General features: G+C 37.4%; 1 long non-coding RNA gene across 2 annotated transcripts; it reads left to right on the forward strand.

Moving 5' to 3' along the window:
• Nucleotides 1–6589: 6589 nt before the first annotated feature.
• On the forward strand, nucleotides 6590–9283 carry LOC139128308 (uncharacterized). Of its 2 annotated transcripts, XR_011551252.1 has the most exons (4): nucleotides 6590–6630; nucleotides 8314–8377; nucleotides 8773–8840; nucleotides 9273–9283. It is a non-coding gene; the product is annotated as an uncharacterized lncRNA (long non-coding RNA). The 2 variants fall into 2 exon arrangements; XR_011551251.1 differs by lacking the exon at nucleotides 6590–6630 and having other exon boundaries at nucleotides 8260–8377.
• Nucleotides 9284–18610: the final 9327 nt, after the last annotated feature.

Consider the following 18610-nt stretch of genomic DNA (forward strand, 5'->3'; position numbering starts at 1 on the left):
ATAAAATCACAAGCAAATCGGCACGACAACAATTAATAAAAAACAAAATCATTTTGCTCACGTTGATTCATTGCTTCATAAACAGAAAATTTGAAGCAATACTCTGTATATTTTCTTGGAACTTTGTTCCATTCAACACTAGCTGTATATACAAAACTATTCTGATAAAACCAAGCCCACCTTGAATAAAAATAGAATAGGGTCCGGATCTCGTTCTATGGACATGACTGTTCAAAACAAAATTGTCAGACAAATATTCGGTGCTAATCCTTATGTAACTCTATGAACATGATTGAGTTTTATATATGCGACTCTGTGGCTAACAGGTAGCCATCCCATTTGTTTGAAGTGAACCGATTCAAGGTGTGCTCTTGCTGACATACCAAGGACAAACCGTATAACTTTATTTTGGGAAGTTTGAAGTTTTTGTTTGCTTTTTAGAGTCAAGGCACTATACCAGTAAGAGCTTGCATAATCAAAATGGCATTGTATCAAACAGTTAGCCAACAGTTTTCTCATATGAAAATCTAAAAACTTATTACGATATAAAAATTTGAGACGAGAGCATGTCTTTTTAATAACCTTAGATGCTACTGTTTCACCAGACAAGGATTGATCCAAGTCAGTACCAAGATATTGCACACACTGTTTTGCAGCGATGTTGACATCCCCACACAGAACCTGCATTTCCGAACACTGTTTTAATTTTCGACTAGAACCAAACAGAATAGATTCTGTTTTACCGACATGAAGAGACAATTTATTATCAATTAGCCATTCATTGAGATAACCCAATTCCTTGCTAAGTTTTGTTTGAATATGTTCAACATCTCTGCCAGACACAAGAAGAGCTGAATCATCAGCATATAAGAGCAGTTTGCATGACACTGCTGATTGCATATCGTTTACATATATTGAAAAAAGTAAAGGCCCCAGTATAGAGCCTTGCGGTACTCCACAATCAACTGAGTTATTATTAGAAAGAGTACCGTTCACGTTCACGGCCTGAGTTCTACCAGACAGATATGACTTGAACCACCGTACTGACTCTTTATTCATGCCACATGCATCAAGCTTTTCCAACAGTATTGCATGGTCAACTGTATCAAAGGCTTTCTGAAGATCTATCAAAACCATGCCTGTTAGCTCCCCTTTATCCATATTTGACCTAATATAGTCAGTATGGTGGATCAGACAGGTGTCTGTAGAAAACCCAGGCCGAAAACCAGATTGAAATTCATACAAAATGTCAAACTTCTGAAGATATTGTTCAAATTGATTGTAAACTACTCTTTCTAAAAATTGAGACTGGACGATAATTTCCTTCAAAGGTCTTATCTCCTTTTTGTTTACGTCAGCGTACAGAAAGCTGAGAAACAGCGACGAAGAGTATGAGCCAGATTCGCGATCGGTATCCAGTTACCACAAATCACTCGCCTACGAAGATCAACAACGGCAAATGAGTAATATTGAGTGGGGTTGATGACAAATTCAACCCGTGACCTCGGTCCGTGATAGAGGGACCGTGATAGAGGGACCGTGCCGTGACCGAGCACCCGGGCCGAGCACATCGACAAGCGATACCCGTGTCGGCCACGGCAAAGACAAATGTGATAGATCGGCTCCTGCGACAACGCGGCGATCAGTACTTCGCAATCCTTGCAATGGTGTAGCCAGCAAGTTCAAAACCAGTTACCCGGGCTATTCTCAAATCACCGGAGGAGTCTTCAACTTCACATTCAACATCGCGGCCTCAGAAAACAACTCTTAACAGCGTCTTTCTTCGCCAGATGTCCGTACACCACCGTGTTTCATTCACGTAACCGTACTCAGTAGATCTGACAGCCGTACTCGGACTCCGATTAGTCTAATTTCGCGTACAATTTTGAAGTTTCTATCATTCAAATTTTATTACAGTTGATCTTGTTACTCTAAATACCAATTTTGTTCACATGTATTTAAAATATTTAATATTTCTGTCTTCAAACGTCTTTGTTTGTGTCTGTTTTTGTTGTCTTAGTCGAGATGGAAATACAGTGATATAGTGAACTCAGTACGCTGCATCAAATATTTGCATATGAATAGTAGAAAGTTTTCCCTTAGCCAATCAGTGAGCTCACAGCTGATGAAAAGTTCATTGACAGCATATCAATGCGCACTATATAGAATCTATATGCAATCAGGCCGTGTCGTGATTAGCTGTTTTTTTGCGACGGCGATCGACAAAATTGGGGAACATATGTAATAATAACAGAACCCCATGGCCTTGGGTTCTGTCATATGTCATTAAATAAATGCCAAACGATCCACTGCATGGATCATTCCGACTTTTTCATTCACATGTTTAAAAGAGCTACATTCGATAAGTGTAAAACCTCCCAGCATATAATCTCTTGATTGTAAATTACGGCGACTTAATATAAGGAAATCGCTGACTAAGAAAACTAACAGAGACAGACGGGGCATTATTGCAAAATCTCGGGGGCAGAGGTAACAAATGAACAAACAAATAAACAGCAAGTTGATATAGATATGTGGGACATAAATGCATTACTTCGTAACGAACGATACAGCAAGGTAAATAGAGAGATACTAATTAAGCGGAAGGGTCATTTAGTAAAATTGAGTGTACACGGGACATTTTGACAGACTTCTAAATCTGTCGTTTCGAACCGTGAGTTCTTCGATGAAATCCAAGCCGACTTAAATGTTGCTTTCGAGCCGTATTGCCATGTATCATTACATTACTTTTGTTCAAACATGCAGCGGTAGGTCATACGGTAATATCATTACACGGTTAGTTTTTCTATGGAGATGGACAATTGAACGATAAATTATGTACTAATGTGATAGTGCCGTGATTGTCATATTATTCACGACGGCTTGATGTGGACGCGATTGGTTACTTGTCATACTTCACATTTGCACACCGAGTTAACAGAAACCTGACAGCAAGCAAAATATTGCCTTGACTAATGTTCGAAACACTCTATGGAACAACTGATTGCACGCATGGAACGCCCAAAACGTTTCTGTCCTGTATTGTTTTAGTACAAAAACGATATACTTAAATTAAGCCAAAACATTTAGCTACGAAAAGCTGTTCAACAAGTTGATACATCAGAGCGATTTTCAAATGATCCATTATCTCGAATCAAGCTAACTTGTTTTCGCTTTACGAGCATGCATGAAAAATTGTATTATGTCATTAATCACAGCTAGAATTTATTCATGAATTAATCATGTCACTCAAGTTACAATCAAACAAAAATATCACATGTCAGTGTGTATTACCGTTCAACAGCAAAACAGGTGCAGGTCTATGTGGAAATTCAGGCTAATACTTCAAGTTTATTTTTGAATTCGAACTCGCAACCTTGTTAACCATCTCTTCCTGAAAAATGGTTGGAGATGAAGACAACTCGAATATATATTTATATATATTCTTCATCTCCAACCACTTTTCAAGAAGAGATGGTAAACAAGATTGCGATGATGGTAGTATTCAACCAGGCACAGGGACCAGAAAGGTTGATATTATCGACAAAAGAAAGAAAAAGTGTACTACAAACGTAGAAATCATCGCAAAACAAGCCCCAATTTCATAAGTATTAAAGTAGCTAAAACTGTCACAGAGCATCTTCATTACTAACTTTAAACTCTTTCAGTATATAATTTTATTCCAACCATCTCATGTGATCAAGAAATTGAATTGGAAAGAATATATCAATCCCACCTTTAAATATCGACGTTAATTTTTTGTAAATGCAATGTGTAATTCGCCAGACTATATTCATGAACATTTTGTATTTTGTCGGTGTGTTTTTTCGTACAAAATATGTTTTGCTCTTTTGGTAATGAGTACATTTATGTTACGAAAGATTTTTTCATGTATTGTATAAAATACGTAATGAGCGGGATCTGATAGTAGGAGTGAGAAGTATTGCTTCCTCACATATTGCTTCTTCATAGCAGCTTAAATATGAAGGAAAGTCATTCTGGCTGCTCAAAAGCTTTCAGCATACGCTTAATAGCTGTAGAATTTAGTTTGCAAATAAGTCGTAGACGAGTGAAATAAAGATATAATAAAAACATGTGCACCGCTTTTTTCATAAAATAAATGCCAAATGAATCACTGCATGGATCATTCCGACTTTTTCATTCACATGTTTAACAGAGCTACATTCGATAAGTGTTAAACCACCCAGCATATAATCTCTTGATTGTAAATTACGGCGACTTAATACAAGGAAATCGCTGACTAAGAAAACTAACAGAGACACATTGGGCATTATTGCAGGATCTCGGAGGCAGAGGTAACAAATGAACAAACAAATAAGCAGCAAGTTGATATAGATATGTGGGACATACATACATTACATCCTAAGGAACGAGACGGCAAGGTAAATAGGGAGATACTAGTTAAGATTCCAAGACAAGAAATTGACTCTCTTTAATGTAACAATTCTCTGGTGGTTAATAAGCTCAGAACCCCCGTACATTATACATTTTCTGAAAGCCTAGATATAGGGGAAGATTTTGGTAATCACAGTGTCACCATTGTTTACATAACTATCATGTGACAGGTAATTTACATAACCTTTCAAAAATCGGTTTTCCCTATGTTTTGTCTCAATACTTCAAAATATCTGACTCAAACGTGCTGGAATGCAAGCTGTCACAATGTTCTTCCAAAGTGTGTCTCAGATTTTTTATATCTTGCTTAGTTTTTATTTGAGCACAATTTGAAAGAAATCAACCACGATTAAATTCACCGCTCTAGATGTTTTTAGGCATAAAAATTGTTTAAGAAGATTAAAAAAATTCTGAGACACACTTTGGAAGATCCTTTGGGCAGGTTGCATTCATACAAATTTCAGCCACATATCCAAAGCATCGAAACAAAACAAAGGGAAAACCGATTTTTGAAAGGTTATGCAAATTACCTATCACGTGATAGCTATGCAAACAATGGTGACACTATGGTAACCAAAATGTTCTCCTATATCTAGGCTTTTTGAAAATATATAATTTATGGGGGTTCTAAGCTTATTAACCACTAGAAAATTGTTTGCTTAAAAAGGTCAATTCATGTCTTGGAATCTTAAGTGAAAGGGTAGTTTAGTACAATTGAATCAACACGGGACATTTTGACAGACTTCTAAATATGTCGTTTCGAACCGTGAATTTTTGGTGAAACAAAAGCCGACTTAAATTTTATTCATGGGCTTGCAAGCCGCACTGCCATGTATCATTACATTACTTTTCTTCAAACATGCAGCGGTAGGTCATACGGTATTATCATTACACGGTTAGTTTTTCTATGGAGATGGACAATTGAACGATAAATTATGTACTAATGTGATAGTGCCGTGATTGTCATATTATTCACGACGGCTTGATGTGGACGCGATTGGTTACTTGTCATACTTCACATTTGCACACCGAGTTAACAGAAACCTGAGAGCAAGAAAAATATTCCTTGACTAATGATCAAAACACTCCATGGAACAATTGAATGCACGCATGAAACTACGACAACTTTTCTGTCCTGTATTGTTTTGGAACAAAGACGATATACTTAACGTAAGTATGATGACACGGCTAGTTTTTTTGTGGAGATGAACAATTGAACTATAAATTATGTACTAATGTGATATTGCTGTGATTGATAGCTACGAAAAGCTGTTCAACAAGTTGATACATCAAAGCGATTTTAAAATGATCCATTATCTCTAATCAAGCCAACTTGTGTTCGCTTCACGAGCATGCATGAAAACTTGTATTATGTCATAAATCAAAGCTAGAATTAATTCATTAATTAATCATTTCACTCTAGTTACAATCAAACAAAGTTATCACATGGCAATGCGTGATGCCGTTGCACAGCAATAAACAAGGTCTACGTGTTTTCTAAGTATTAAAGTATTACAAAAGAGTTACAGAGAATCGTCATTACTAACTTAAACTCTTTTATAAGCAATTTTATTCAAACGATCCCGTCGAGCACGAAACACTGAAATTTAATGATATTTATTTGAGTATTTGGAAAATAGCAACATTTGTCTCTTTTTACTGTTGCCTTCATCCTTTGTACCTGCCTCAGTTTCCGTCAGTCTGTCTGTACTAGAAAAGCGATCACAGACAATCTCTCTCTCCCTCTCTCCCTCTCTCTCCCCACTTTCTCTCTCTGTCTCTCTCTCTCTGTCTCTCTGTCTCTTTGTCTCTCTCTCTCTTCAAATCATAGTGGCAAAAATTTTGGAACTGTTTTCACTTCTTCACAGATGTGTTTTCATACTCAAATACACAGTATTGTTGGGAAAGCTTCAAGAGTAATGTATTTCATTAAGCGTACCCGTGCTAATTTTTCAAACACTTTTACACTGAAATCTTTGTATGTAAGCCACGTGCGAAGCGATCTGATACTGCAGTGTTATACGGTTTTCATGGCAAGTGACATTAATTTATAAAATCATTTGTGTGGAACAAAACGTATGAAATTTTATGTTTTTAATCAATTGTACCATGTATTTCAGCAAATTACCATTCTCTATGTAATGGATTTAGCTTCCACCATTGGTGAGGAAGTATGAAGTTGGATATGCTACTATAGTTTACAAACTGGTCAAGGTATGTTGTAATTGTCTGTCAATTTTGTACAAACTATCTTTTAACATACCGAACAGGCAGCTATTTTTTCCAAGTAAGCGTTTTTAAAGCTGATTCAAACATCGATTCATTTGGCTCTGCTGCCAAGTTTTGACGTGCACTCCTGCAGAGTGAGTGTTTTACTAGTTTACCTGAATTGTTTTATTTGTTTGTTTTGATTGTGACGCAATATTCATATATTCGTGATTTTTTATCTTTATGAGCTATATGTTGTCTTTATACTTTTCTAAAGTGCCCACAAATGTTTTTATGGCCTTTGGTTTACCTTAATAAGTAATAAAAAATATATAAATACAAAATAGTATAACCTTAGTTTCATGCATCCTACAATCATCAGATGTATCTATATATAAATTAACCAAGATGTCAAAGAGAGAAAACAAAAATGCGAATAAGCCTGCCAAGAAGAGATAGAAAGTAACTAAAATAAAATGAAGGCTCCAATCAGCGAAGCAAGCTGTAAAGAAAGACAAGAAGAATCAATTTGTTTTAAGAAAGGTTCCAGCATCATTAATCAATCAGAAAGAGAATACAGATTACTATATATTAGGAGGTAACATTGAAGTGTATCATGTTTTAAAATTTTTGAAGTTTGTGCTAATATACATTGGAAGTACATTTTCATTTACTATATAGCTTAACTTAAATGAAACCTCTTCGATTTAAAAGCCTAATCAAGAATTGCAAGAAATCTATCCCGTTCGCATCTTGCTTATACAAAAAGTGTGTTTCCGTCTGTAAAATACTGATTTGATATCAAACTTTTATGATTTAAAATCTTTAAAGTTTGAAACATCACTCGCATTTTTCACCTTGAAGGACAGCTACATTTATTAATATAATCGAAATAAAATGTAAAAGTTAAATCAAGGGCTATCTCACCGTGATTATGAAAATATTGAAAAAAAAGCAGAATTTACATTTGACTATAAGCAAATTTCTCATTATACTTCACAGAAGAGATGAACTTATAAATATTTATGATCTTTCTCTGAAATTGCCACAGCATTTTGCAAAATGTTAAAATTACTTGACACTCTTCAGATACAAAAAGAAAATGGAATGATAACACAGGCTGGACTATTGCAAATGTGCCCAGCTAACGCTTTGTTACTAGCCACAGTTGCCTCTTTCCTGAGGTCTTTCAGCTTTTGCACCATTCCATCACCAGTCTTATTTTCTACGATATACGTAACAAAAGTAAACACGCTTTCAATAAAAGAACTTGATTACCTTAGCAGCAACAAAAACATATTGATAGTAAGTATACTCGCATTGTAAAAAAGTTGGAAAATTGTCGTATATAAATAATTTTACAATAAGCCAGGTGGTATCGATAATAAAACAGTATATCCTTACTGGTTGGTGACTATATGCTGCATTTGATTCTCAATGTTTTTTACTTCCCAAATACGAAGGCGATTTGGCATAATGTGCAAAACACTTAAAAATGTTTATTTGCGGTCAAACGGAAAGAGTTAAAGATAAAGTTTGGAACAGATGTTCAGTGACAGGTTTTGAGATAAAACTGTCACTAGGCAAAAATGAAGGTTTCGGTTTATAAAAAATGCAGACTAAATCCCATTGTGATTTATGACTGACGAAGCGTCGGATACGCCCCGCCTCTTTTTTCTATATAAGCAGGTGTAGTGAACACCAGGAGCATCACTGAAGCCCAGCTCTACCACTTGTGTAACTGCTGAGACTGGTAAGTTAACCACTAACGATATTTTTCATTTGTTATTAACATTGCCTGTGAGCTTACTTTTTCAATGTGTAGTCTTCTGATGCCGTGAATCTTTCATGTTCTGCATGTCGTAAGGACTTATGCAAGATGTTTTCTCGGTTTGTGAAGTGAACTAAGATCAAAATATTGGATCTCCAATTTTCGAAAAAGCTTCAGTCTTCCCAATATGTAAGCTTGTAATTGTAGTGGTTTTATCAAACGTCTTTGTAAACTAAGGTAATTTCAGTAAGCTCTTGACGTAAGACATCGGCAATACGAATGCGATCGATAGGAAGTTTTTCCAGTCTCGCTGCCGGACTTAGAATAATTTTATGTATATTTCTACTTATTGACGCCGCTGTTGATTTTTTCTGCAGATATTGCATCAAACATGAATTTTAAATTTGCTGCCGTCTTCTTTGCCTGTGCGGTGACGTGTTACGCTGTAAGTAAACATAATTTATATCGCCCATTAAATCAAAAGAATTTTGAAAAAACACTGGTTTCATTTACCATTATCGCAAGTTTTGTCTACTCTTAGCAGTATTACAGTGATTCTTATTAAGTTTCAAGAGCGGTAAATATTGTGCGTTTTTTATGTATGCAATGTGAACAACAACACGCACTTCGCATTAGGAAGAGAATATGTGTACGCTTTGTGAAACTTAAAATGGGTTATAGAGCCAAGTTTATAGTCTTGGCTTGTCTTTTGAAGGATTAAATTAAGTCCTGCTAGAGTTACAGAAGTAAGTGATTTAGCTGATAATTACGAAATTCTTAATTCGTCGGAACTAAAAGAGAGTGCATATTGTAGTTCTTGATAAAACGTTAATCGGCTAATTAAAGTATTTTCTCTTTTTACATCATGCCGGAGTAGCAAGGTCCAAGTAAGTCATCCTATTTACTCACTATATTCCATTATTTGTTTCATCGATAACATGATTTAAACTAAAATGTATAATATAATTAGCAAGCTGAATAGTGCAGGTAATCTATTTTAGAACATTCTGGTTATCTGAGGCATTATGTGTCAAACAACCTTGCACCATTTCTAAACTTACGTAACTATGTTATAGGGAGTGTAACACCAAATTATTGTGTTAATGCACGTTTTGTTGGCAATGGCGTTTCAAGATGCGCTTAACCAAGGTGTCTAAAGATACAATCAAAAACATATAACTATGCGTTACATTCTATGCTCTGAGCACCCGCTTGCTTGTAGGTCTGATATACCTAAATGTTATCTTGCTACGAACGAAACCGTATTAAGGTATCAGCTAAATGGTACGATAGCCAGTCTTTGCTTCTTATCACAAAACAGGTAATTGGCACGACGTATGGCATTGTCTATTTTAGCTTATTAAATAATGCTCCAGCACTTCATATGACGAGTTTCTGATTATCAGCTAAGACTATAGGAAAGTAAACAACTGTACTCTGGAAAACAATTCAGATTTATAATGAGAGTATATGAAGTTTCCTAAATTTTATATCAAGCCAGCCAAGGTGAATTATTTTATTTCAGAAAGCATCCTGTACTTTTTCTATAAGCCTCTTTATATGTGTGTGACTACACGACGGCTGTTTCCATAGTACATATAACAGTTGTATGCAACAAAACGTGTGTGCATCAGAATGCATATTACTTCTCAACCATTACGCTTTCAAGCGTCGTATTATCACTGCTTTCAATATGCTCTTCACAGGCTCTATCACGATGGAAAACTGTGAAAAGGGAGATTGCGATTGTATGGTGTATGAAGTATACTGTGAACAAGACCCTGACGACCACCCATACCAACAGAAAGCAGCTGAGTTTTGCAGCACCCTTTCAGTATAGCCTGGTGGACCACCAGGTCGCCTTGCAGTGTTACGTACTCGGGTTATAGACGATGCAATCAGAAACCACATCTTAAGTAATAACATGCATCAAAGCCCATGCATTAACAGATACGGCTTCTGGATCGGTCTTAGTGACAGCCTGACAGAGGGTGAATTCATCTGGAGTGATGGAGGGGCTCATTGCGACTTCGACTATAGCAACTGGGCATCGGGCGAACCAAACAACAACACAAAGAAAGACGCTTTGGGACAAGATTGCGTACAGCTTTGGTAAGAATACGCTCAATAATTCAAACGAATGGTAAAAGCTATATTGAATGTCAAGACTTCAATGACCGCATCAAAGCAAGGCTTCCTTATATTAACCATTCCCACTGACGAATCCCGCTCAAAGCGATCGTTTGTTCACCGCTGTCCCTTCTATTCCCCACCGAGTTTAAAATTTGGCATTCTTACGATTAAACCAAAAACAGTAGTATTTTATCCACCGAATCGTACTTAGGTATCTGCCCCATGGTATAATAGCCAAAGCCATATCTTATCATTATTTATGCTAGATTTTTCAGTCCAGTGTGGTTTTATATAATTATAATACGATGAACTGCCCATTGTCACTGTTTTGCTTCCTGTCTGTGCCTCTATCGGTCTGTCTGTCTGTCGGTTTTTATGGTTTTTTGTTTGTCTGTCTATGTCTATCACTTTTTCTCTGCTTTTTTATAAATTCCCTCTAGGTTTTGTATACAACCTCGTGACAGAATTCACCCTTAAAAAGCGTGTCGTTTTTATAATATCAACAGGTTCAGGGCGCTCACAGCGGTCTGTGGGACGATGAATACTGCGACTTCCGGCCAAAGGGCATTGTCTGTGAAATTCCAGGTAAGCACAAAATAACTATGTGTTATTTATGTCATATAATGTAAGCAACAGAGTAGATTCTATAAATCGTTGCCGATTCAAACATTCAGCTACAGTTGTTTTAAAACTAGAAAATCGGAGTATTACAAGATATCATATGGTATGATACATTAAAATAAGCCTCTGTGCGATGAAAGGTATACAGTCACCTGTACTCTAAATATTCCCAGATATGGTCAAAGGGTCGTTTCTTGGTATTCAAAATTCCCATGGGAGGGCGCTGTTTTAAAAAGCGGCCACCCGCGTAAAATCTTTAAGTGGCTACATTTTCTCTTTCCATGGTAACTGTAGAAAAATTGGAACCGGTGACAGTATACCATTAATCTTAAAATCCTTGGCGGAAGACGAAATTTCAATTTTCTATCTGTCTTGGCTTTTAGACATCTGTGCTAAAAACATAAGTTACAATCATCGCATTAAAGGTAGCAAAATACCAAGACCTCTTACAGACTGCTATTTTCAAAATAGATCGGAGTACGAGCTTACATTGGCTCCTCGGGCATCTAACTTATTTGCAACTTCCCACAGATCCAAGACATCACTAAAGAGTTTCTTATACATTAGTGGAAGCAATTTCTAAATAGTTTTTAAGCCAAGCACACAAACACACATTCCGTATGTCTTAATCGTGGCCTCTTTTCTTTCTTTGTTTCAGACCCTCATTGCCATTCCTTGGGAGCGTAGAAACTGAACCGATATTTTCGTACATAAAAATACAGGATACGTCCCGGCACTATTTGAGCTAGTGTCGATAATGAATCCTTCTTTGTCCCTTCACTATAGCTAACTGAGAGATTTCGTCAAGTTGTGAAAAAGTCACTCTTAAATAAATCATTTTTAAAAACAATAACGTCGTCCTGCATGGTTTTATTTTGAAAATGATAAGTCGGGAACTACAACAAAACGTATTTAAGAGTATATCCCTGTCAATAAAAGCTTGGTCAACGATAAAAATGCATCCTTATTTTGGCGCACATGTTGTTTTGCCTAGAGTAGCAGATAATATATTTTGATCCCACTATCATTGTCTGAAAGAGGCTACAGTTTCCCTATTGATGGTATATTCGAAGACGGTAACAACTTGTCCCCCTCTAAAATCAAAAACATCGATAAATTAATATGTACAATGATGCAATCTGAGAGGTGTTTCAATTTATTTTGCACCCAAAAAACAATTGCGTACCCCCTTCTTTCTTTTCATATTTTGAGCAACACCTGCTTCCCTTCCTTGTAGATTTCGGTTTTTTTAGTGACCGGGCACTTCAAAATATCGGATCGAATCCAATATCGGATAAAAGTCTACCAACTTGTGAAGGATTTTCGGCAAATAATTGAGCCGTTAGGTGACTGTTTCATGGGAAAATGTCAAGAAGATGCTCGTATGTAAGATTAGTAGAAATGAAATTTCTCTGCAGATGACGGAAGACTCAGCCGTTTTTGAGCCGATCTTGCGTTGCTCGGACGGCCGTTTAAAGCCGAATAGCGCCCGCAATAGACGGCTTGATATATAGGCTACTCTCGAGAAAAGGCTAACTCGTAAAGATTGTAATGGCATTGGGAAAAGTTCGAAAAAGTTCATCAACCTTAAAGGCAAATTCATATTCATTGGCAAGGTGTAGAGAGGCTGACCGGAAATAGGCCTGACATTGAATGGATTAATTCGAATTACTGCCTAGGACTGCCTGGGAAAAGTATTACCAACTTGATCGTTTTTAACGAGTACAAAAGTACGTACTTCATACCGCTGTCAGTAATTAAAAAATTCTACGGTACAAATAAACTCATCTCCTCGAGTATTCTTTGCGTACAATTACTGATCAGAAAGGAATGTCAATGCAAGGTCCACAAATACTGTAGTTGCTGCTAAGGTTGAATATTTGCACTTCTAAACGTACTTTGAACGTCAAACGCTATGTTGACTCTTTCATTTTTTTACTTCACTCGAGAAGTCAGCTTTCTCTAGGGCACATCAGTCTTAAATACGCTCGTGACCTCAGGCTCGTGAACGTCCTATTAGTCCTATTTCAAAATATCCTCCGATTTCTGTCCTAGGCAAATATACCGGAAACAGTGATTGGTGTTTGCGGTCCTATAAGATCCGTTTACTGCTCACTGATTGGCTGGACCCTTTCTCTTCCGTCTCATTATCATGTAATGATCACCTCGCTGCACTGTGATTGGTTACCTTGTGTCCTCGTCTTAGCCTCTTTCTGTAGTGTTCACTGCCTCGTAATTTAATGTCCAATGTACTTCATGTATACCATTGTGGTAACCATGCAGTTTTCGAAAATGTTTGCACCCGGCACGTGGCTAGATCACTACGTACAAAGACACATACTTAGTGTCACAATGTTATTTGCAGCAAAGGGTGGGTAGATGGAATTCCTGGGCCAAAAATGAACACCGGGGCGAAACTTTTTTGTGAATCCATGTGAAAACATAAATCATTTATCAGTTTTGTTATATACTCCTAAATTGTCAGTTTGATCAAAATCGAGACCACATTCGAGGGCTATGCAGACTGTCCATGTACGCACACACAGTGACAAGAAGGCGGGAAACACCTACTCACCAAGCACATCGAATCGGCGAAAAGAAGCATAAAAAAGCTAGGCTCATCGCCAAAACAAACGCGCCAAGCGCTAACAAAAACCCATACCAAGCGGCCCTTTTTCAGGGCCACCAAATACTCCAAAAAGAGAACTACCAAAAAACCATAAAATGACATAGAACACACAAAGACTTAAAAGAAATAACAGAAATTGTACACATAAAAAACACTGAAACACAACATTAAAAAAAACTAAATACAAAATAAACAATCACCGTAACGTAACAGAAAAAAATTGCCGTTGAAATAAATAAGCTATTTCCAAGAAAAGCCGACAACAACATGAAATTCAACAACAACCTATCATCGTTCAAACTATGAAACTCCGAAAAATAGTACTAGGCAAAAGCCTTAAAATTCATTCGGACACCAACAAAACCAAACAGAATAAACCACCTCAGGATTTCAACAAATAAAGTCGTAAAATGTGACTACGCTACATCATGAGACACAAACAATCGCAACAACACCAATTCAAAGAAAAGTCAAATTGGACTCCCCGAACAACAACAAAACAAAAACTTGAAAGCTATCTGAAGCTGCTGAACTCGCACTTCTAGAGATACCCTTTTAAACAACGAAACAAAACATGTCGCGTGCCAAAAGAATCGCGATAAACCAGCTTGCAAACAATAGACAAATTACGGAAAAAAACCTTTGACAAGGGTCGGGTTTTCGTCGTTGTCAACACAAACGATTACACACTCGAATGCGAAAGGCAATTACGCAACACTCAGTATTGTACACAACAAGCCAGAACAAACAATAAACAAAGTAAACGAACTATTAATCAAAATGTACGAGAACAAGCACATCAACCAGGATACTTGTAAGTATCTTGATCCAATAAACATAAAATCTGTACCCCGCAGTGGTACTTATTGCCTAAAAATTCACAAACCTCCGCAAAAATCTAAAAGACACACCAGTCAATAACAAAATTTACCGAAGTAAAGAAAAATAGAACAAACAAACCGAACCACCAAACGGACTCACAACGTGACCAAAAATTAATATACTTGCCTCGCTAATCGAAGAGCAAGACCACTAAAATGCATTAAAATAAATTTTACAAACACAAACTAAGGAAATAATCTACACTGCGACTGATGAGAAACCGCACTCGGGTTTCGAAACGCAAGCGTCAAAGGGCCACTCTTATCAGTTTTGTCACACCATAGGTCCGGCTGCGTCTCGCCATAAGCTTTCCCCACACCATGGAGGTACTACCTCCATGCCCATACAAACAAAACATTACCGTACACACTAATCCAAACTTCCCTACAAATATCCGAAGCGAAACAAACATTTCATTAACACAAACAATCGGATAAGAATGTAGGAACACATTTTCGAAACGAATCAAACACAAACTCGACACAAAAACATTTAGGATAGTTAGGTGGGGAGCCTCTTTCACATTTTTTTACATCTCGCTATACTGTCTATGATTCTAAAAATAAAGTCATCTGCCACTTTGAAATGTCTGTATACTAGGTTTGGCAAAACTCATCTCTTCAATCGAAAGTCGGGCGATTCCATGGTTCTTTGGGGCAATTAAGTGTACGTCGAGCTTAAGGAATGTGGTTACATTCGCGATGTTTTATTCGAAATTATTTATTTCTTCTAGGGCAAATGCACATAATTTATGCTGTTGGAAATACTGGCCGCTCATAAACAAGACAATAAACTCAATATGTGTGCATCTTTACTTTTATTGTCAAAGTACCACCGACACCCACAAAAAAAAAATGGTTCAGTCCAGGTATTTGCAACTCTGCCATCCGACTGGTCAACAGAAAATCAACCATAGGTTGGCACGCGTATACGCCAGTCACCTAGGCGACGGTAATCTGCACCACTTATCACCATCGGGAAGGTACTCCTCCCCTATACCACTGACGATCCCTTCCTCAAGGCACTGCGTCATTCGACCAAGCATTGCTATTGTAATTTCCTGCATAAAATTAACAGCTGAGTTAACCGGTCAAATCCTCTTGGCAGTTCCTTTCAGGAACAGACAGAAAGAGACATAAGTTCTGTCTCTGTCTGTCTGTCTGTCTGTATGTCTGACTGTCTGTTCATCGTACAATCGATCGCGGTATATGACATTTTTATTATCCTCAACTTTCTTTATCTGTTGTTTCCCGTTCATTCAACCAATTAATTTACAAGTGATGTACACAGTACAATGTCTACGCAATGAAATAGAATGACCATAATTATTATGATAGTAAAGGTAATTCGTACACAGTTTGTTTTTTTCAAGTAATATGCGCCTCGAAAGTGAAAGACTTTTGCTCTAACTTTCCCTAATGAAACTTTCAACCACTCTGTTACCGAATCATGAACAGAAATCATGCGTCTCCTGCAAAGTTTGGAACTAAAGCCGCAAATTTCTAACACTTGCCGATATTAAAAATTCGAAATGGCCGCTGTTTTAAAATCTTCTAAATATCTTTAAAAATCCTCTAACGCGTAGAGCTTTAAAATAGGCCCCACAAGCGGTAGACAAGAAAATTATCGGGAAAAAAAATTACAAGTTCGAATATCTGACCAAGAGACGCATTCTACCTTAGGTGCTTTCTGTGCGCTCGAATAACTAGAAAGATTTTCAGCTATTATTATATAATTGACTGAACATACGACAGTTTTCCAGACTGCCCATAAAAGTTGGGGTAAACAAATACTTTGTGAATTGTCTATTGCTTTAATTTGAATTTATCTGAGAAAAAATCTGATGAAATTAAAAAATTATGAAGTCGGCATTTGTTATTTCAAAGAGAGAACGCTTTGCTCAGATGTCTGCTTCAACCAACTCTCTGGGCATTGAAGTGGGGGCATCTTTTATATAACTTCCTAAAACTTACTTGCATTTCTCTGACATCAATTTGTCTGTGGCTATCAAGCACGCACCCGTATATTCTTAGTTACATTATCGCGCGTTCGCCATGAAAACAAAATCGCAAAAAAATCCTTGTTATCATGGATAATACCCCGTGGTGTTTCTCTTTGCAACCGTCGTTGAGAAATATGAGTCTCTCTTTATCGCTTTACGATAAATGATGAACATGTAGTAAGAACATTAACCACCTAGGTTATTTCGAAAGCATTCCGAAGACAAAACGCCCTAAACGTTTTACCTGTGTAAAAGTCGCGGATTCATTGTAAACAAAATGAAAATCGCAAAAATTATATCATTATGAAAATCTCACTCTTTGGTATCAGTCATACCGCATGTACACTCCGTTACACTAGAATAACAAATTAATGCAATGGCCTGATGCAAAGCAATACTTGTATCGTTCTGACGATGTTCATGTAATTTTAAAGCATCCTGTATATTACAGTCGGTTTGGGATTTATCGAATGGCACACTGGTGGTGGGACAGAATATTACCCGACATAATGAAACTGTATCAGTCCGATGCAGCCTAGCATTTCAAGATCCTGATTATTCATCAGTGACATGTGACGACGGAGAATGGCACCCAACACCAAATCCGAAATGTTCAGGTAGGCTTTCCACGTTAACGATTTATTTTAATAAAGTAAGACTTTCATTGACATTCTTAAAGTGGCACTCCCACTTGGTAACATTTTTAAAACACATTTTTTAATGCCAACGGTCGATATTTGACCTAGCGACTGCACGCGGATCACGAGACATCAATAAAAACATGTCCTCAAAAAAGTAAAAGTTTGAATTCCGGTGGCCCACCTAAATTCAGCTTCCGAACATCGAACGTTCGGCATGGGGGCCATTGTCAACTAAGCTATGGAGTACAAGTCTACGCTAACGCTGCTGTACGCCACAGTACCACTCGCGTCGGTGATCGGTCATGCCCCGTGGGGGAAAGCCGAGTCTTACTGACTCGGGGAAAAACGGAAAACAAAGTTTGCTGATTCCACCAGAATTCGCATAGGTGACTAGCACTGATACGTGCAGTTGATACATAGCGGCCGCCGCGTGGTATGCACGCATACCACGAGGCGGCCGCTATGTCTCGAACCACGCGTAGCTGTGTGGCAGACGACAAAATGTAGTCATCAGAGGCGGCTAATATTTTACATGTAAAAACTGATATCTATGTGCTTGGTTAAAAATATAATAGAACTGACTGACAATAATGAAAACGACAGAAACTAAGGAGAAGTTTAAAAAAAAACTTACCTGAAGTGAAGGCATAATGCTGTATTTAAAGTATTTGCAGTGGGAAGTAAAATTGCGTCGTTCGAACTTATTATGGACTCCCTAGAAAATCGTCAATCAGCACAACAACAAACCTTCGGCTGACTTGCAGCGTGTTTGCAAGGTTATATCTGATTGGTCGATTGTCATTATTCACAGCAACTTAGGGAGTTTATTTTCATTATTCAATTATAACGGTGAGATTCTGCCAACCAATTGGATAAAAGCTTTCAAATCGCTGCAAGTCGCCCCCAAACCTTCGGGGGATTTCTGGTCATAATCGGAAACGATCGTAAAACTTCGGGATGTGAAAAATACGCTCGGGAAATGACATGTTTTATCGATATCTCGAGTTCCGCGCGCAGTCGCCAGGTCAAATATCGACTGTTGGCATTAAAAAATGTGTTTTAAAAATGTTACCAAGAGGGAGTGCCTCTTTAAGGACGGCGACGGTTGATATGGAAAATGTACTCATAACAACATTGCGAGGACATCTTGTCACTTGCTGATTTATTAATGAATATACCACTTCAACTAAATTGTTAGAATAGCTTTCCAACTCACAAACGTATTCACCCTGCTAAATCTCGTTGAACTTGACATTTGTGTTGATATCGACATTTCACTTTCCGCTAAAGATTAAAGCTACGTGATT

Source organism: Ptychodera flava, unplaced genomic scaffold, assembly GCF_041260155.1.
Source record: "Ptychodera flava strain L36383 unplaced genomic scaffold, AS_Pfla_20210202 Scaffold_48__1_contigs__length_985763_pilon, whole genome shotgun sequence".
Taxonomy (NCBI): domain Eukaryota; kingdom Metazoa; phylum Hemichordata; class Enteropneusta; family Ptychoderidae; genus Ptychodera; species Ptychodera flava.